Source organism: Cololabis saira, chromosome 8, assembly GCF_033807715.1.
Source record: "Cololabis saira isolate AMF1-May2022 chromosome 8, fColSai1.1, whole genome shotgun sequence".
In the NCBI taxonomy this organism is placed as follows: Eukaryota; Metazoa; Chordata; class Actinopteri; order Beloniformes; family Belonidae; genus Cololabis; species Cololabis saira.
In genome coordinates, this window is record NC_084594.1 from 41,206,081 (window position 1) to 41,226,772 (window position 20,692).

Sequence of the window (20,692 nt, forward strand, 5' to 3'; positions counted from 1 at the left end):
GATATGAACTGAGAGGAAGCTGTATGTTCACAAAAACAAAGAACAGAACGGATGTCAAACATAGATGTGTTTCAGTTTATGGGGTTAATCAGCGGAATGTTTTGGAAATGGAAATTAAAGTGTGCAGTACATACCAAATATTTAAAAAAATATTGAAGAACAAGATGTTCATTAAGTATGATCGTATTGTATGTTTATGCAAGTATCAGAACTTAAATAGATAATAGGTTTATACAGTATATTGAATGTTTTCAATATACAAAAAGTATATGAAATGTTTTTCTTTTAATTGATTTACTGCTCTGTATCGGTATATGTAGAAGCTGACAGAAATCGATTATAAAAGGGAAGGCGTAATAAGCTAAGCTTCAGCCTACACCTTTTTAGGGCCCGAGCACTTACAGTGTGAAGGCCCTATTGTATCTGTAGGAATTTTTCTTTATTCTTCTGACGAAATGAGGGCCTTTTTGCCCCCCTAAACGTGCCCCAAAAGTCACCAAATTTTGCATGCAAGCCAGGCCTGGCGGAAAATTGGATATTTAATGGTTTGCATTAATGGGCGTGGCAAAATGGCTTAACAGCGCCCCCTAGAAAACTTTTCTCTGCCATAACTTTTGAACGGGTTGTGATAAAGACATGTGGGTGGTGTCATCGGACTCGGTGTCGAGTCCTTGACCTTCATTGGCCTGAATTAGCCCCGCCCCTGCTTCTGATTGGTCGATATTTCATAGTTCCTATTTTCTGCCATCATTTTTGAATGGTTTGACATAAAGAGTCGTGGGTGGTGTCATCGGACTTAGTTTTGAGTCCTTGACCTTAATTGGTGCAAATTGCACGCGCGAGGGCCCGTTCATCGCTGCTTGCAGCTTTAATTGGTCTTGTTTTGTTTAATATATTCTGGTCTAATGCAATGTTTAGCATTAAGTTCATGTTTATTTGTTGTTTTCTTTTCTTTCATTTCTTTTGTATTTGAATTCTTAATTTGGAAATGACCGAAATAAACAAACAAACAAACAATTATAGTGATGAAAAAACAAAAACAACCCAGAAACACCATGTTGAGACAGTGGAACATTATGCATTAAACCCTAAAATGAACCATTCAGATGAGAGATATTTTAAATGGTATTAAACCGGAGGCTAAAGAGTCTTTCAGTGTTCTAGGTATTTGGTAATGAGCATAGAAATGGAGGGAAGGGGTTGCCCTCTGCCCCCACACCTCCCCCAGCCATCCATCCCGGCCAGCACCCTGACCCTCCATCCCCCACCGGCCAGCCTGCCCAGATCCTCTCTGCTCTGTGTATTTTGAGGATGAATGGTGCAGTGTTTTTCACAGGGATGTGAATGCGGCGTGTTGGTCCTGACGGACAGGCGAGCTCATTCACACTCTGCTTTCCCACTTTTCCAACTCACTTCTCAGCCACCCCGCCATGAATACGGGCCTTTTCTGGGAATCGTACATGAGCCGACCCCACCCTGTGGGACCGCTCCCCGAGCCCCCTTCAACATTAAAAACACACATTATCTTTGTAACGTGTTTATTCCAGGATAGGGCTGAACAATGTGGCCCAGAGTGGGCTATTCGGACTTGTTCCAACGTGTCTCCACCACGTACTCTTAGCTGCTCAAAGTGCTGCTGGTGCGTATTCATCCCTTTGTCTTTAGACAAAGAAAAGAAAAGGTCTAAAATCATTTGTTCTTTTATTATATTAGTGATAGGATGTTGTTGCACACCCAAAAAGATCTAAGTATCTTTACATCTTTACATGATGTAACCAAGTTTTTCCACCCCTGTCCATGGCAGTTGGTTGAAGGGGCCACAGTCGGCATCTTAACCCCGCCCTCCTCTTTTGCTGGATCTTTTGAAATTGGTGTTACGAGAGACGTTTCTCCTTTAGCAGAAGTCAAGAGTAAAAAACTAAAACACTGGAATTGTAATTGGATCCAAATTCTTCTGTCTTTATATCAGTGGCGTCTCCATTCACAGTAATGGACCCGGTGGGATGTACTGAGTTAGTAAACTAGCACTCCACCCGGTAGCGGGGGTGCACCACTTTCTTTCTTTGTAATCTGACTGACAATGGAGGAATAGCACAAACAAATGTCTCAATGTCCTCGCGTATAAAGTCTCCTCCCTTTCATTCATCGCCACCATCGCCATGTATGCAAACAGTAAACACAAACACAGCAACTGTCTCAGCTCCGTCATCGTTTTAGGCTGATTTTTTTCATCATCTTTGCTGCACTTCTCAAAGGTGCGTTATCGCTAGGAATGGGTGATATTTTACCGTTCACGAAATACCGTCAAAAAAATTCCTCACAATAAGAATTTGTCATCTCACGGTAAAAATGATAAATTCCCATTGATGATGTTTTTGCGTAAAGCCTGAATTATGGTTCTGTGTTAAATCCACGCACATACGTGAAGGAAGGAAGGAAGGAGAGAGCAGGAGGAAGGAAGGAAGGAAGGAAGTAAGGAAGTAAGGAATGAAGGAAGGAAGGAAGGAAGGAAGGAAGGAAGGAAGGAAGGAAGGAAGGAAGGAAGGAAGGAAGGAAGGAAGGAAGGAAGGAAGGAAGGAAGGAAGGAAGGAAGGAAGGAAGGAAATGAGCCTGAAAGAAAGAAAGAAAGAAAGAAAGAAAGAAAGAAAGAAAGAAAGAAAGAAAGAAAGAAAGAAAGAAAGAAAGAAAGAAAGAAAGAAAGAAATGAGCCAGAAAGAAAGAAAGAAAAAAGGATAAATTCCCGTTGATGACGTTTTTGTGTAACAAACATGGCGGATCTGAGAGCGAGATAGATTTAGAGTTGAAAAGGTGGAGTTGAATTGGTATTTTTTTTATCGTCATATTTATCGTTATCGGGATAAATGCCAGAAATGATCGTGATACATTTTTTAATCCATACCGCCCATCCCTAGTTACCGCCGCCAGTCGCAATGGAAGGACCGAGGACGAGGTCAGTCCTGCATGAATGCCCAGATTTCACGCCAGACTGCTGCTAATGGAAATGTGGTTACGGTGTTCTGTTTGGTGTTTGCGTACACTGCAATGGTCGTGATGAACTAAAAGAGTAAACTCAAACTCAAAATATCAATCTAAAACAATATAATCTTAAATATAATCATATCCAATAAGCACCAAGTCAATACCCGACTCTACAAGCACTTTTTCAGGGTAGCTAACCCACAACAGGGACATGTCTGACCCTGCTGAGGTTCAGGGAACTTCTCACTGCAGTGCTATTCCTGGCACCCGTGGTTGAAGACTTGGGCCCCTAAAATGACCACACAAACAAAAACTGTCTCACTTCAGAGCACCATCAGATGCTGCCAGATATGAAACTGCTTCAACTGGAGCTGAAGATGAGGAAGCTGGATAATTCTACTTCGATCTGGGTCTGTGATGTCACAACACCCTGGAAACCTGAGAGGTTTGCCAGATGACAGATCCTCAGTCTTAGGTAACAGACTTGTGTTTTCAAAAGTCTATTCAGGCCCCCAAACATATGGTTACTAATGCAAAAAAGCGGAAAAAAAAGCTTATTGTCACCTTTAAAGTAGGGAAAAAGTGTCGGGGGAAATAGGATAAAGTTACATCTACTGTGTCTTGCCCATTGACTATTTTAATTTCCTCTGACTAGAGTCAACACGTAACGTAAAGATGCATACTAATTCATATATAGACCAAAACCTACATCAATGCAGTTGGTTGAGGCAGTTTTATCCCAATAAAGTTATTCAGTCACCTGTCACTAATATACCCGAGTGAACTTTATGAGCAGTGAAGGTCGATTGAGCAATATATGAAAAAAAAAACCCAACAGCTGCTGCATGTGGTTTGGGTATGAAAATGATATGAGCCATAAAGTAAAACGTTCCCTTTCACATTAATGACGTCTCAACTTAAACTGAACAACATGTAGGAGGAATGTGAAATTTATGCTGCCTACTACTGGCATCATTTGCACCAGATGCTTTCAGTAAAACCGCACATGAAGAGATTTATGGAGAGATACAACTGGAGACAAATCCTTGTCGTGGAAAAGAAAAAGGAAAGTTTGGATGTGTGGAACTGTGACACACACATGGGATGCATGTGTCCAGTTGGCCAGGAGGGGTCTGCCATGCATCAGCCAGCTCTCCAGCATCCAATGCTGCGTTGACTGGCGTAAGGAAATATTACAATTGGTTATGAACAAATCTGTTAAAATTAGGTTTACTACCCAATGTTGCTCGGCCCACCTGCCTAATTCTTACTGTATTCCCTCTATACACAGATTTTACACACATGCCAATTTTTCCTAGAGTGAATATGGTGCCTACTTTTCTATACACACCGTTGTACCTTGGAGTGGACAATTATTATTTACTTTACTATTTTTTTTTTAATTTATGGGTTTGTTATTATATACGTAATTTTTGGAGTAAATAATTATGTTGTTGTTTTCTCTTGTTTTATTTGCTTAATACTTAAGTATAATGTGTAATGTAAATGTTGTATGCAGCTGAAAAAGGGGAAAAGAAAGAAGAAAATGTATGTGGTGTATTGTTGTTGAAAACTAAATAAAAATGAAGTTCCAAAAAAAATTAGGTTTACTCAAATAAGTCAGAATAAGAACATTTGGGCTTGGGCTCTTAAGAGTTGCGTGTTTTTTTTAGTTTGATGACACAGTAGACAAATGTTTTTGGTTGAAATTTCTCTCCGTGAATGTGTTTGTTTGTATTTCTCTTGAAATCTCGCTGTACAGGACTGTCTCAGAAGATTAGAATATTGTGATAATGTCCTTTATTTTCTGTAATGCAAAAATGTCATACATTCTGGTTTCATTACAAATCAACTAAAATATTGCAAGCCTTTTATTATTTTAATATTGCTGATCATGGCTTACAGCTTAAGAAAACTCAAATATCCTATCTCAAAAAATTAGAATATTCTGGGAATCTTAATCTTAAACTGTAAGCCATAATCAGCAATATTAAAATAATAAAAGGCTTGCAATATTTCAGTTGATTTGTAATGAATCCAGAATGTATGACATTTTTGTTTTTTTAAGTGCATTACAGAAAACGAAGAACTTTATCACAATATTCAAATTTTCTGAGACAGTCCTGCTGTATATACCTGCATGTCTGTCTAATTAGTGCTTCTTTTGTTAAACATAATATTTCCACAAAGCGGCTGTTGCCAAATTGACTTCCCTACCTGGGTTTAGAAAATCCGAGCGGGCCCTGAAGGCAGCGCGGTGCATTGGGGAGAGCGCTGTGCAGCCAGAGAAGACCTGAACTCATCTGGGAGGATCAGAAACGCGTTTGCACGGACTCGCCGGCCACGTGTGGGGACACAAACCCTCTGACTGGAACCAAGCACGGGAAAACTAAACAAATAGACCGTTTTTTCGTGTTGCTTTCCACTGAAACTGCAACGAAGCGGCAACACAGCTGTGCTTAGGTGCGTAAACAGAAGTTTGGATTCCTCCGAGGGACAGAGAGAGAGAGAGAGAGAGAGAAAAAAAAGAAAAAAGCGCAGGTCTGGACCGAAACGACGTGGGATTTGTTTTGTTGTAACCTCTGAGAAAAAGGTGACTTTTTTCCCTCTGCGTATATCTGGAGGGACGGAGTGGAGTTTGAGCGCAGGAGAGGAGCGGGGATCAGACCTGGAGCTGTGGAGGTGAGAGGATCCCAGCGCTGTTTGCTTCTGTTTGCTTCTGTCCAGCTGAAAACACTGCTCTGTTTACACCAAAATCCGGCCAAACAACGGTCAACTGTGCAGCTTTGGGGCCAGTTGCGTTTCCCTGTCGTCCTAATCCTGAGTTAAGCTCCACAGTGATGGGAGAAGCAGGGGACTGGTCCCACACAGACCCTCCATGGAGAGTTAAGGCTGATTTATGGTTCCGCGTTACACCAACGCAGAGCCTACGCCGTAGGGTACACGTCGCCGCGTACCCTACGGCGTAGGCTCTGCGTCGATTTAACGCAGTACCATAATTCAGGCTTTCCAGCCACTGCGAGGCTTATCTGAGTTCAGGGTTTGGGATGAGGTGCAAACATCTCTAAACAGAATCAGAACCATGTTTATTTGACCAAGTCAGGTCAAACAAGACATGGAATTTGACTCTGTTATTTTCGCTCACTGTACTGTCAAATAGGCAATAGACAAATGACAGCTCTTATTAACATATATACAATTGAAAAAAAGTGAAAGGTGCAGCAGTATGAGGTAGACATGGTTATTGAAAGGTGCATTGTTACAGCATATGATTGTGGTTATTATTATTATTGCACAGTGATTGTAACAGGTTTCCACTGTGAAGTCATGCAAGTACAGATGCGGAAAGGCAAAAAAGTTCTGAGCCAAATGGAAAATGTTGATGGCATCTATCATTATTTATTTAGTTTCCACCCAGATCAGGGTTTCTTTTTTGATTATGATTCATCTGAATATGTTACAAAAGATAAAAAGAATAAAATTGCATGTACAAAAATGGTGGTACCCTGAACAGCCTCACGGACAGCCTCACGAAAGAGTGATCCCTGTAGATCTCAACAGGTAGATGTGTCTGCTCTCCTTCAGGAAAGTTTTCTCAATGCATTTCCACACGTAGGATTAAAGTATAGGCTCATAAAGGGTCATTTACAAGACGGTCTGTTTTTTGTATCGGCCTTTCCGGGTGTTTTTTAGCAGGGATTTCTGGCATTTGGGCCCGAGCTTCCTGACAGTTGGGTGGTGAGGCTGCAACAATCCTTTATTTTCCCTCTGGGAATTAATGAAGTGTTATTAAAGTGAATTGACTTGGAACCACTCAAATTTCCTAGTCAATCGGGTCTGTCCAGCGTAGTCGTAAATGTTCAGTTGTAATTACAGTGGGCTACAGGAAGCGCAGGGCGGTATAGCGTCCACTGTTTGCCAAGATGACGGGGAGGGTGGATGAGCGGCGTTGCCAAACAGTGGATGGCTTCCACTTTTTCAGCAGCCTGTGTCAGCCTGCTGACGCCACTGAGGGGGGGCAGTGCCTGCCGACATCAGCTGCCTTCTGCCGTGTCTTCCACTGTACACTGGTGAGCTGTCATTTCAAAGCCAAGCAAATGGAGGGCACGACCTGAAAACAATTATTGATGCATTAGTCAACTACCTAGATCAGGGGTGTCCAAAGTCGGTCCTTGAGGGCCGGTGTCCTGCATGTTTTAGATGTCTCCTTCCATCAACACACCTGATTCAATTTAACGGTCATCACCAGCTTGTCATCAAGGTCTGGACAGCTCTGTTGGTTACACAGCTACTTTATCACGGTCTGCTGAAGCAGGGAAACATCTAAAACCTGCAGGACACCGGCCCTCGAGGACTGACTTTGGACACCCCTGACCTAGATAATCGTTTGCTGTATCTTTTGTGCTCCGCTCCAAAACGCCTAGAAAGTCGAGACGTCATTAGACGATTTGGCTTGGTGGGCATTTGTGGTCAAACCCGCTGAAACTGGACCAGAACCGACCTAGTACTTGGTCCTTTTTCAGCTGCTTTCTCTACTTTCACTGTGACTGACCTGGTAGGATCTAGTGACTCAGCAAACAAATACTCCATTCCAATTGGTAGTGGTAGAGCGCCAACTACAAATAAATGAAAAAGGAGGAAGATGATAAGGAGAAGAAAAGGGAAAAGAAACTGGAATAATGACCCCAACATTGAAGGAGCCACAATGTTTCCATTAGTGGGGGTCCGGAGTAGTTTCACAGGGCCTTAATCACCAACAGGCTAATGTTTCTGGGATGCTGCCTACAACCCACATTTGCCCAGTATTGAAGGCAGGGTTTCCTCTACATGTAAATGATCGTGGGACATCGCTATACCAAAATAAAAGCTGCCATGCATTCAGAATTATGATCTTTAAAGTCTATATTTGTGCATATTTATGGACCAAGAATATGATCATTTCTACCTGTTCCGTACTGACCTAGGTCATCCCAAGATTTTAGTTGGATGGTCTCAGCCTGGGGCCGTTGTAATGGTACCCCACAATGATCGACCGAGACCGTGTTGGACACGCGCACGGTGACTTCAGCGGTTCATTACATTAGTGACATCTGGTGGGGGGGGCAGAGAGGCTGGTGCCCCTCTCAAATTAACGGAGACTCCGTGTTTATTACCCAGATTTAGCCGCCTGTCCTTTTTACATTGGCTTATATGAGGTCCGGTGTTGAGCGGGGCCCGCCAATAACTCTCCCCTGAGGGTACACCTAATTGCAGGTCCGGTCTAATGTAAACAGAATGATGTGGGCTGACGGGACCTGGGTGGGCTTTTAATGCTAACAAGCAGGCTCCTCCATCACAGAGCCCGTGTTATTCAGGTTATGGATCTGGCACTGGCTCCACCTCCTGCACCCGGCGCTGCATCAGCCAGCTCTTCCAACGTTGGCGAAAGCAGCAGGACCAACCCAACAGACAGTTGCGTAGTACCACTTGATAAGGGATCCGGACTCCTCCTCCTGGCAACTCGGCCTCAGGCACGGGGGGGGGGGGTGGGGGGGGGGGGCAATAACAGGCCTTGCATTTACAGTGCCCATGGCAAATAAACGGGAGGTCTTCATCCAGGGTAAGTAACAGAGTCTGATCTAAAAACATGCCTCTGTTACCAGGAGCTAGGGCGGTTCCTGCTGGAAGGAGGTCTTGGGGAACCTCTGCGTGGCCAGTTTGACAGAGATTTAGGTGCCTAGATCAGGAAAGATGCTGGGGGAGGTTTGGTGTAGACGTTGATGATTGGATATGGGAAGAAGAGGACACCGGCCTGCTTTCTCAACCTCCTCTTCAAGTATGAGTCCTCCTTTCGCGTTCCTTGCCACCATTGCATGCGAATGGAAATGCAGCAGTGGGAACCCGTCTATTGTGCCATGCACACATCCGCGGCGCCTCAATTCTTAGTACGGGGCGAGGTCCTTCTCCTTAAAAGCTTAATTTCTCTGTCTGTGACTAGACCTGATGGAGTCTCGTCAGTCCAGAGGTTTGTCTCCCAGGAACTTTGACTCATCATCATGAATTTGACCTAATTCTGGTCTGTTTTTCATTGTTCTCCTCAAATAGTGGCGTCCTCGGGGTCTTCCACGTAGCTCGGTATTGATATAAGCTCTGCAGCATGTAACTGTAGCTTTCACAGATCCGCACACTGGTGGAGGAGACGTGTGGCCAGCTGATTAGTAACGCACTTACTCATCGCTGCTCCCGGCTGTAATGTTAGCAGTTTAGTCATCCACATTATCCTCAGCCATAAAACAACGGTATTTATTTCACAAATGGATATACAATGCGCTTTTAAGACAGAGTTGCCTGAGATTGAGACACAAGAACAATGCTTACATTCACATGGGAGTCCAGCTCCAACGCCTGGATGTTTCTTGGCTCTTTGGCCGCCATCCTCGCCGTCGTCCCGATGGAGCTGGAGTTGGGTTTCATTTTGCAGCCACGTCCTGTGAGGTTGGCCACGGCCCAGCGGACCTTGCGGTTCTATATGATCTTTGCACCTGTTGTCGCAGGAGCGTGAAGCTGCTCGGGGATGTTCTCAGAACATTTCCAGAGTTTTCTCTGAGTGCTCTCTCATGTCCTCTGGTGCACGTTCAATGGGGTGTGACACCCCAACAAATCTGCCCATGGCATTTTAGAATATCCTTTGAAATAATGATAATAACATTTCTTTTAATACTTCCATTGGTTTACTCGCATGTTAAAGGCCCATTTGCTTTTTAATTTAGTGGCTTTTCTGGAGGAGCCAAGTATGTGTTTTAGGAAACTGTAAACACTAAATACCTTTGTCTACGTTGGTACATCTACTGCAGTGGCATACATTTATAGTTAAAGAAGTGGCGCTTCATTTAAAGCTACGACATCCCAGGAACCCAGGTTCTAAAACAATGGCATAAAGACGAAGATCCCAGCCTGAACTTGAATTATCTCCGACAGACGCTCGGTCAGAGATGATTCCTTATCAAGCAGAGATGCTCTCACATACCATCTCTGCTTGATAAGGAACGCTGGTGCTGCGCAGCTTTTATCTCCAACTAGACAAATAGAATAGTTTCCTTGCCACTGTTTGGCTCCCACTAGGGACTTTTTACCTGCCAGTGTTATGTTTATGTAATAATTGCTCGGGGGTCATGTTCTGGGTCTCTGGAAAGATCATAGAAACAACATCTGTTGTAATAGACGCTTTATAAATAAAATGGAATTGAATTGAATGGTTTCTTTGGAAACGAGAATGATGAACATTACAGTCAGTTATCTAATACCATGTCATTTTTAATAAAAGTCCCAATTCTCCTTTTTGTTAAAACAAATGGAAAAAGAAAAGCCAAAGTTGAGACAACGCACCGAATCAGAAGCTCAGTGGAGCGAAACTAAACGGTAAAAAGGTTAGGATTAAAGCCAGTAAAGCAACAATCTGCAGCCTCTGCTATCTTCTATACGTTGATGCATGTAGCTGATTACAGTTCTGGGAAAGATGATCCTAATCGGCAGGTCAGACCTCTGGCATCGCTGCATCTCCAGCTCCACCGCAGCTGGAAGACACACATCTCATTACACCAATGCATTTGGTTCAGAAAACCCCTCAGAAAGAGATGCAATCTAATAGGGCAGCATAAAATCTATAGTTGTCAACCCCCCACCTCCAACCCCCCACCTCAAACATAAATCCCTCTGATGTGAAGCAGGCGGGGGGGGAATTCCCCTCCTTTCTGAAAAATGAATGCCAGGCCCATATGCTTTCATCCCCGGGCGGTTATGGTGTGTGTGCTCTCCCAGTTGTTCCTCCTTGAATGAAGCAGGTGTGTTTGTGTAAGCTCAGCGTCGAGGCCTTACCACTTACCACGCAACGCTCCTGAGTCTGACCCGGACCGGCCCAGAACTACAAAAGGCCTCTTGTGCTGGATAATATCGCTGATGTTTTACGGCGCACGAGCAGTTGTGCGCGTCGGCCGCGAAGCCGACCGTGAGCAGTTGCTCGGATGCACACGTGTCGATGGAAGCGTGCGGTTGTGTTGGATGGGGATTGTTCCTCCCTCGCAGTGACACACCTGTTTCAGCCCAGCGGCGCGGGGTTTCTGGGAGTTTCCTCCGGCGGTGACTAAGGTTGCCAACCGTCCCTTGAAAAATGGAATCGTCCCGTATCTGAAAAGGGACGCACTTTGTCCCGTATTACTGAGAGAGTCCAAAAAATAGTCTGAAAATGGCATTGAGATGTTGAGTTCACAAGTTATTTCTTTCTGTTTTACTACAACTGTATCCTACAGTCATGGCCTTTGAAGCACAAATATGTTTACAAGTTTTCTACAGACTTTCTGTTTGCACTTTTGTTATTGCACTAAGAATGTGCACTATTATAGAATGGATGTTCTGCTTTCTTTCTATTGTTTTATATTCATTTATACAATTTTAAGTTAAGCAGGACAGGTTTCTGTTTAAGAAAGGTACCTATTTTATTCAGTTCTGTAGCAAGGCTAGTCCTACGGGGGTCGACCGACAGGACAGAGGACACAGGGTTTAGTGCAGGAACTCTTTATTCTGTTCTTTCACCCAAGACACACATGCTGTCACCTTCAGCAGCTTCCTCCCAGCAGCCCTCTTGCTGGTGTGCAGCTGCTCTTTATGAAGGTAGGCAGGGTGGAGAGGCCGATTGGACACACCTGTGCCCAATCTGCTGAGTGGCTGCTCCTCCACCCTGCCACAAGTTAATTTTGTTATTTTGTATAAAGTGAATTGCTGGATAATAATTTGTTTTCCATGTGTTCATGGAATTCAAAAATATGCATCTAAATCGTCATCAAAAATCGTTTCACTCACAAAGAAAGGGGCTAAAAAAATTCACCACGCCAGGAAGGGTGAAGGCAATCGGGTTGTTCGGCCCTGCAGATGAGGTGACCCTTATTTATTTTACAGGGAGTTGGCAACCCTAGCGATGACTAGACTAGAGCAGGAACGTGTTGATCCTGCAGCAGGTTGCAGGGCTTTGTTTGTCCAAGACTTGGACCCTGAACACCTGAAAACAGGTGTACGAGGCGTAAAACGCCTTCTGATCCGAGCAGGAGAAGCTCTTCAGTCCTCACGTACTCGCAGCTCTTGTTCTTACATGCGGACAAAAGCCAGATAATGACTTAATTCTGCTCTTCCCCTCACATTGATGAGCGCGGCTGAACAACCCGCGTTATTGTTTCCCGGCTGCCACGTCTGCGTGTGCGGATGCGGGGCCGACTCCTGCGCACCTGAAGCCCAGACGGGCGGCGAGTCTCGGCTTGTTCGGAAAATAATGACACTTTCTGTGAGAGTTTGCTGCATTCTTTTTGTATTAGCTGGAATTTCTTTGATATCACTGACAAGGTTAAAAAAAAACATAACAAAGGTCAACATTCCTGAACTAATGTATAAAAGTTTCCTCTGGTACATTAGGATTGATGATCTGCTGCACGCGCATTGACAGAGGAGCGTGTGTGTGTCCTATTAGTGGGTTTTACTAGTTTTAATGGTACCCAATAAGTTTGTCAGCGAGTTGCTAAATATACACGCAGACAGCTGTGGGTGTTCTCCAAGAACCCCACGTTACTATTATTAAGGATACGAGGCTTCATTCATGAAACGTGAGCAGAGTGACAGGTTTCAGCGTTCCTGAAAGTGCAATCATGGTCAGACGATGCTAATGCATCATAACGTCTGTTATTTACACAAGAAAAAGGTTTTTAAAATATGAAAAAGAATCAAAAACATTACATGAATGCTGGGTTTTCACATGGTTGGGGAGCAGTAGAGGAAACAGGGCCTGATGCCATTTCACCAGTAAATGAAATATAATCAGTTTCTGAAGGCTTCCTTCGACTGCAGATTCATTTATTGGAGCTACGAAACAAGTACAAAGTGTGCGGGTCAACAAACTTTAAAGGAGAGGAAATGATTACGCTGTAAATTTCATTCACAGTGCACACAGTAATAAAATGCAAAGTGGAGCAGGCACCAGCTTGTCCCGGAGGTTTGTGGACGGTTCTCCCGCCGGGCTCCCGGGTCCTCATGAAGAGGCTCTCCGGTTACACGGGCCACGCGTCTGCTTTTCACCGCGTTAAATCCAACTTTATACATCAAACCGCTCCCCCTTCACCTCATTTTATTGGACAGAAGAGACGGCGTTTGACGGGCCTCCGTCCCCTCTGACCTGATCCGTGACACGCTGCGGCCAAAATAAAAGTTTTAGCGCCATTCCTGGAGACTTCCCCTCCCCTTTCCTCTCTCTCCGTTTTTAATCTGTCCACAGGTTAAGGATTCACCTTTATTCCCCCCCCCCTGCCCGAGATCCGGGAGCTCCGGGAGCTCTGGGCTGCAAATCTGCCACTGATAAGCATCCATGAAAACACGCCGCTCTTCCGGTCCAGCTTTTACACAGCAGGCCTGAATCCAGAGCAGGTCCACCATCCCGTCAATAGGCCTGTGTTGAAAAAATCGATTTTTTTTTTTTTCGATTGTCATATTAATTCCTAAAAATCGATTCGTATGTCTAAAGATACATTTTTTTTTCAGCATTACAACTTTTGGTATTTTTCTGTTTATGCCCAAAAAAGTAATGTTTTGTTGGACACGAGAATAACTAGTGCCATGTTTTTGCCTTTAAATATGTTTAAAGGTATGAAAACATTAAAGTTTTCAGTTATAATTGCATAAATTGTCTATATTTCATTATTTTATATACTGTCTTGGGGTTACATTTGCATAAAATGCTAAAAACCAAATTATCACAAATTAAAAACCGAAATAGACCGAAAATGGAAATCATTAAAATGGAATGTGGGAAAAAATAAAAGCGATTTCATCCGTCTGTTTCCTCCCTGGATCTGTTTGGTAATTCTGCCCCACATGATGTTTCTGAAAGCAGTTCTATCAGCATTCTGGGAGCTGATTGGTCCTTACAGCATCATTAGCTGCAATACTTGCTGTTGAATCTCAAAATATAATACTAGTATTAATATGCTGCATAACTACACAGTCATATAATTCATGCAACAGCTCAAAAAACAGTTTTAATAACACTAACCCGAATCAATATCGGAATTGAATCAAATCTTGATAATCGATTCTAAATCTTAAGACCTCTTGACATTTGAATCGATACCCAGCCCTAGTCTTCTCATCAAAATCCAGCCCGCATGGGCCACAGTTACGACTGCGCATCATCCTGGACACAAGTCTCAACACGTGGGACCAGCAGCTGAAGACGAGGCCGTTAAACATGTCAAGATGTCTCTGTATTTGAAAGATTCCATCTCCTCCGAGGTCGCCGCCGTTTGAAGCGCCGCAAGGGCACTTTAGCAATTCTCCTCCGAGACGCGGAGGTGAAATTGCTTTTTACGACTCTGTACGAGATTTACTCTCGCTCGTTCTCCTTCTGGGCCACTTTTTCATCCCCTCTTCCATCACTGCGTTTCTGGGGGCTCTTCGTCTCCTCCGTCACGTCGGCGGCAGCTCTGAGCTCATTTCACCGCAGCCGATGTGTGTCCGCCGCTGGAGAGCCATACGCGGTCGTCACAGGAGAGGAGGGCTGGAGGAGTCCTGAGGTGCTCGGGGTGGGTTCTGTTGATGGTCAGGGGCGGGTTACCATGGTAACACACCGGACGGCGCCTCCAGGAAGTAATGAAATATTACTTCAAATGAAACTGAGACTGATACTTTAATATGAAAGATGTTGTTGTGCTGTTTAGACCAGGCCTCTTTTCCAACTTGCAAACTGCATTATTTCTATTTCTATGTCTTTATTATAAGACAGTTGAAAAATTGGCAATAAATTAAAAGTGAAAGTTTCTACCCGGCCTCAGTTTTCCTGCAGCTGACGTAGTTTGCAGCAGGAGGAGGGCGCTTCAGCGGGAGACTGGAATATTTCTCCAGGTTTAAAAACATGACAGCAGGGTTCAATGAGTACCTTTCAACCCCACCCCCACAGTCCTGTTCCTACCTCCCACGGCGGTGGAGCTGTGAAATGAGATGTCACGCTGCTCCACCTCTCCCATTCCCGGCCCAGCGGTGCAGGGAAAAGGTGCTACAGCGGCACAGCGACCCGGCTGTGTGAGCGGGGCTTATATAACCACACGCTCTGCTTTCAGACACAACACCAGCTTATGTAACACTTTTGAAACTCAGCGGGGGGTGGCACCATTCAGACAGACAGACCTTTAAATACCGTTAAATTAATACCAGCCACCGTTCACTCATTTGTGCGTAACGGGATGCGTAAGAACGTCCAGCCTCCTCTTCACTCCGAAGTGTGTCCTTGGTTTTCATCTTCTGTCCAAACCGCTCAGAGCCGCAGGACTGCCACCAGCTGGGATCAGGAGCTTGTGGGGGAGTCCTGACTGATATGGAGATGCACATACTTATGGCACTTTTCCACCAGTACCTGCTCGGCTCGGTTCAACTCGGCTTGGTTTTTTTTCCCATAACAATCCAGCACCTGGATCAGGAGTAGGAGGTTGGAGTGAAGCTGCTGTGACGTATTTGATTGTGTGATCTAAACGAAGAAGACAACAACACTAAACATGTAGAACCTGGAGGAGATGATAGATGTGCTGCTGGATCTGGGGCTTGTGTTTGATATCAAGTTAAAAAATGAGAGTGAAAGAAGCTTCAAGTGGCGACGCTTTTTTTTTTTTTTTGTTAGTTTGTCTCATCGCTGCTGAAAAGTCAGCTGGAGCCGCGAGCAGCTATGAAGTGACAGAGCTCCTGGTAGATCTGGTCGTTCCTTATCGCCCGTCTAGATCCCTTTTTAATTCTCTCCTCAGCCACCAGGTTTATGAACATCTGCACCTCAGAGTTGGATCATGAAACAGACGTTTGCGCTGTATAATAAAATCGCTGCGAGTTGCTCTCGCGCTGACTCCCGCTTCCTGATTCAAACGTCTGACGGCCCCGCCCCCCGACCAATCAGTGGCGCGGAGATATAGTGCCGGCTCAGCACGCTTAGAACCTCGGCAGAAAAGATACAGAAAAAGTATCTGCTTGGCATGGCTCCACCCGCCTCGGCCCGTAGTGGAAAAGCACAAGACGGGGGCGTGGCTGGTAGAAGCGAGCTGAGCAGATACTAGTGGAAAAGGGCCATTAGAAACTTGGCAGAGTAGTAACAGAAAAAGTATCTACTCGGCACGTTAGACCCCTAGTGGGAAAGAACCAAACCGAGTGGAGCCGAGTTGGGCTGAGTAGGTGCTGGTGGAAAAGCGCCATTAGATACGTATGTGGGGGTCACCTTCCCGCTGCTATCCCTCCTCTGGGTCGGCGAGACATCCTGACGGCTGTCGTTCCCGATGAAACGCTCTCAATGACTGTGTTTTTTTTCCTCCGTGGTTTCAGTTCATCAGTTGTGATTAGTTTTCTGTGGAAGGTGAATGACTGCAGCAGCATCACAAACGTGCAGAGACACGTCTTCCTCACCGCGAGCAGGCGGTGGCTCCCTTGTACATCACATTACACTTGGCAGATCCAAAGTGACCTGCAACAGAGGAAAACAGCCAGGCCACAGTAAACATGATAAACGGCAGAGTGAGTGCAGTTAGAAGTGAACTCAGGTGCTGAGAAGTTGGAGAGATAAAGTAGGAAATACTCTTGCAGGAGGAGAGTTTTCAAGAGCTTCTTGAGCGCAGAGAGGGCCGGCTCTGGTCTGGTGGCCACTGGTGGCCCCTACCACCGTGTAGGAGCCATGTAGGGGAACAGACTGGAGGGAAATGTTTCCCAGCCCTGTTGGTCGGAGGGGGGGCTATCCTTGATCCCAGACTTTGCATTCATCTGGTTTTCCAGATAAGTTTCTGGATGTGTCTTTGAATGCTTAGAAAAGTGACCACGTGCAGTAAATGCTCTGCTGTGATGCACGCGCCACATGTTTGAAGGGCTTATCATGCTAGATGTGCTAATGGGCCGTGCGCCGGTCCTCCTTTAGGATGTCGGAGACGTTCAGTAACTGGAGGGTTTCAACCTCCATCTGAAAGGGATTCAGGGTTCTGGAGGGCTGAACAATATGGGTTGGAGAGCTTGAATGGGTGATGCAGGACCGCGGAGTCGTGTCCCAACACATTCTAGCTTGAATGGATTTGTGATTTTGGCGTTAAAGGCGTGCTTTTGCCGATGATTGTTTGCAATCCTGGCATACATGTGGAAAAATGGGATGTTCCAGGTCCCTTGCCACATCTCTTTGGTGTAAACGGGTATTTGAGGTAAATCAATAATGGCTCATGCCCAAGTTGAAACAGGAGAAATTTGAATAAGACAGAAGAAAAGTGAAAGAGGGATGGTCACATGAGATGCTGCACTTTTGGAGACAGTTTATGGTGTTGATTATAGTTCTTTATAATTATAAAAGAACTATTATGATGATGATGTAATTAAGGCCCGAGCACTTACAGTGCGAAGGCCCTATTGTATCTGTTGGAATTTTTCTTCTGACGAAATCAGGGCCTTTTTGCCCCCCTAAACGTGCCCCAAAAGTCACCAAGTTTTGCACGCAAGCCAGGCCGGGCGAAAAATTTTATATTTAATGGTTTTCATTAATGGGCGTGGCAAAATGGCTCAACAGCGCCCCCTAGAAAACTTTTTTGCATCAAGCCCCACAATACGGTTTGACGTACATGCACGAAAATCGCTACACACCTGTATCAAGTCGCAACTTAAAGAAAAGTCTCTTGGCGTCATGGCCGAAACCGAACAGGAAGTCGGCCATTTTGAATTAATCGTGTAATATTGGCGCAATTTATGCCATTGCTTCGGCCGCTTCTTCGCCCGAACCGTAACGGACACCCAGGTGTGTTATACATAAAAATGTGCGTCTTGATCCTGCGACGATGCGCATTACTTTTCTCAGTCAAAAGCGTTACCGTGGCGACAATAGACGCCAAAAAGCGCACCCCCCCCTTCATCTGGTTGGTCCATATTTTTTTTTTTTTTTTTTTTTTTTTTTTAAAGGTTTTTTTGGGCTCTAGTGGCCCTTTATTGGAGATGCAGACTGGAAAGGGGTAGAGAGAGAGAACGGGGAAGACACGCAGCAAAGGTGCGCGGGCTGGATTCGAACCCGCGACCGCTGCAGGAGGAGGACTGTAGCCTCAGTATATGGCCCGCTGCTTAACCCACTGCGCCACCGAACGGCCCGGTTGGTCCATATTTGATAGTTCCCATTTTCTGCAATAACTTTTGAATAGTTTGACATAAAGAGTCATGGTTTTGAGTCCTTGAATATAATTGGTGCAAATCAGCCCCGCCCCTTCTTCTGATTGGTGGATATCTGATAGTTCCTCTTTTCTGCCATAACTTTTGAATGGTTTGATATGGAGAGACGTGGGTGGTGTCATCCGCTAAATGTCCAGGCCTGAAGAATCTACATGCAAGTCATACAAGCTTCCACTGCAGAACATGCACAAGGGTGCAAGGGCCCCTTCATTGCTGCTTGCAGCTTTAATTTAAGTTTACATTTTCATTGGAAGAAGTGTGTATAGTTAATGGATGTTCTGTTGGTCAAAGTGTTTCCCTGCAGATTGGTGGTAATGTGCTTGGTCTCCAGAACTTGCAGATGGGGGTGAGGGGTCAGGAAACCGGCCCCGCCTCCTTTGTTTCTATTATTGTGGGGAAGAGTGAAAAGAACAGCCAGGCAGAGTGGGGAGATATTAGGAGAAAGTGGGGGTGAGGCATGTGGGGGCGTAGCTTTGGGGGGGGCGAGGAGGGTGTGGGAATTTGGCCGTCTCCTCCCCTTCCCCCGTCGGCCGAGAGGAAAAACGGGACCCGGACCGGACGGAGGAAGCCCAGGTGAGTGGGGACGGCTGCAGAGGGAGCGTCCGCCCGGCCGGCCTCTCCCAGCCGGGTGTGTTGACACTCAGACCGTGGGCGGGACTGACGTTTGAGTCAGACATTTAGCAGCCAGCTATGAGATCAGACTTGCAGTCAGCCGGTGTGATTGGCCGGTACCTGTGCACCCCCCAACCCCCCCCCCCCCCCACCCACGGCGGGCTACGCCCCGAGAGCAGCACGACGGCCAGAATTCAGCCACCGTTCCGTTGATTACTTCCTCTGAAGTTGTAACATCACTTAGGAACATGGAAGTGGAGGTTTACTTGTAGATTTTGCGGAATATCAAGCTGCCGTTTCATCCATGATTTAAAAGAAGAAGAAGAAGAATCAGAAAACCTGGATTATATCATATCATTCAGCTTGTTCTCAGGGTAAAGAGGCAGCGGGCAGCTTTGGTAATACTTGCAGAGGTTTCTTTTTCTTCTTCTTGGGATTATGTGTGTGTGTGTGTGTGTGTGGAGGGGGGGGCACGGAGAACCCTGAAAAGCAGCATTTTGAAATGCAGCCAGTTTACTGTTGCCAAGTGGCAACCATGAAAGCTGCTGGAGAAGAGTGAATACTCAGTTTCCCTAGAAACGCTCTTTTTCTCAAGACAGGTCGCACTAAATTGTCTCAGCCCCCCTCCCTCCCTTAAAAGCTCTCTAAATGCTCTGGGGGTGGGACTCCCTGGCCTGGGAAAAGGGGAGGATTTCCATGAAAGGCCAAAGACTGAATGTAGGACAGGCATGTCAAAAGTTTAGCACCGGCTGCTGCTAAACTGTACAACGATTGTACAAGTAAACGATAATGGCAGCTAAATGTTAAATCACTACAAATAAAAGATAGAAAAGGAGGTAGAAAAAGGAAAAAAACAAGTTTAAGTCCTAATGTGTTTCAGCCTTAACAGTAATTGTGTGTTTTTATTGACAGAATGTTGAAATTGGCATCTGAAGAGCATCTTCTGATAAAACGGTGCTCTGAAAACTGGTCTGAGAGGTTTTTGATTTGTTTCCTCTTATTTTTGTTGGACTGCAGGTCACATATATCATAAGGCTCTTGCAGCAGAGCTGCATTTGTCTTCAGTGGGGCTAAACGACATTTGGAAGACATGTGATATAGTCGAATATAATTAAATATATCACTGAATACTTTAATATTTGGTGGTAATGTCTTTCTTATTAGTAGCTAAAACTGACCCCTGGCAGACGCTGAAACGGTGAACTGTATAACCGTATTATGTATATGTATAACTGTATTATCCCAGCAAAAGTTTAATTACAGATAAAGTAATGACTATAAAACTGCACTGTGCAACGGCAACGTGCTTCATGCACATTTGTATCTAAATTGGTATCATGTGCAGTCAGTTTCCATCCGACTGGTTAAATTGGCACATTGTGGAGATGCACCGTTCTCGGAAAAACAATAGATCACCATTCATTGAAAGTTTTAATTGTGGATTTGGACAGGCCACCCAACCAGTTCTGGTTCTGGTTCTGACTTGTCGTGTAACTCTGGCGAATCAGAGCAGGAACTCGCTCGTCCACGGTGCAGTCTGTTCCCTGGTCCTGCACCCAAAAAAAGTCCTGTTTCTGGTAGTCATGTAAAGTCTGGACTTGTGTCGTGAACCTTGAGGCAACTTGCATATTATGAACTGGAAGCTTAAGGCGCTCTCCTTGCTGGCCGCTCGCTCCACCGCAGCAGCTTTAATCTGGCTGCAAATGAAGCAGGCCTCTGTTTGGAGGATTAATGGGACATGAGTGGATCTGTTTAGTGTTCGCACTGCCTCCCAATCTCACATAATTCCATCAGTGGTCCAGTACTAACATTTGTAGTCGTCCCGTGTGTGCACACGCACACGAAAAGGCATGTGTTGTCTGCAGAAACT

The 20,692-nt window shown here is 45.1% G+C and overlaps 1 protein-coding gene across 2 annotated transcripts in view; it reads left to right on the top strand.

Annotated features, from left to right (window-relative positions):
- Positions 1-5,255: 5,255 nt before the first annotated feature.
- The window catches only part of LOC133448969 (plexin-B1-like), a 127,324-nt gene continuing 111,887 nt past the window's right edge, over positions 5,256-20,692 (top strand). For both annotated transcript variants that reach the window (XM_061728007.1, XM_061728009.1), the window contains exon 1: positions 5,256-5,661. The gene's annotated coding sequence lies outside the window, so the exon portion shown is untranslated. The remainder of the gene's footprint in view (positions 5,662-20,692) is intronic.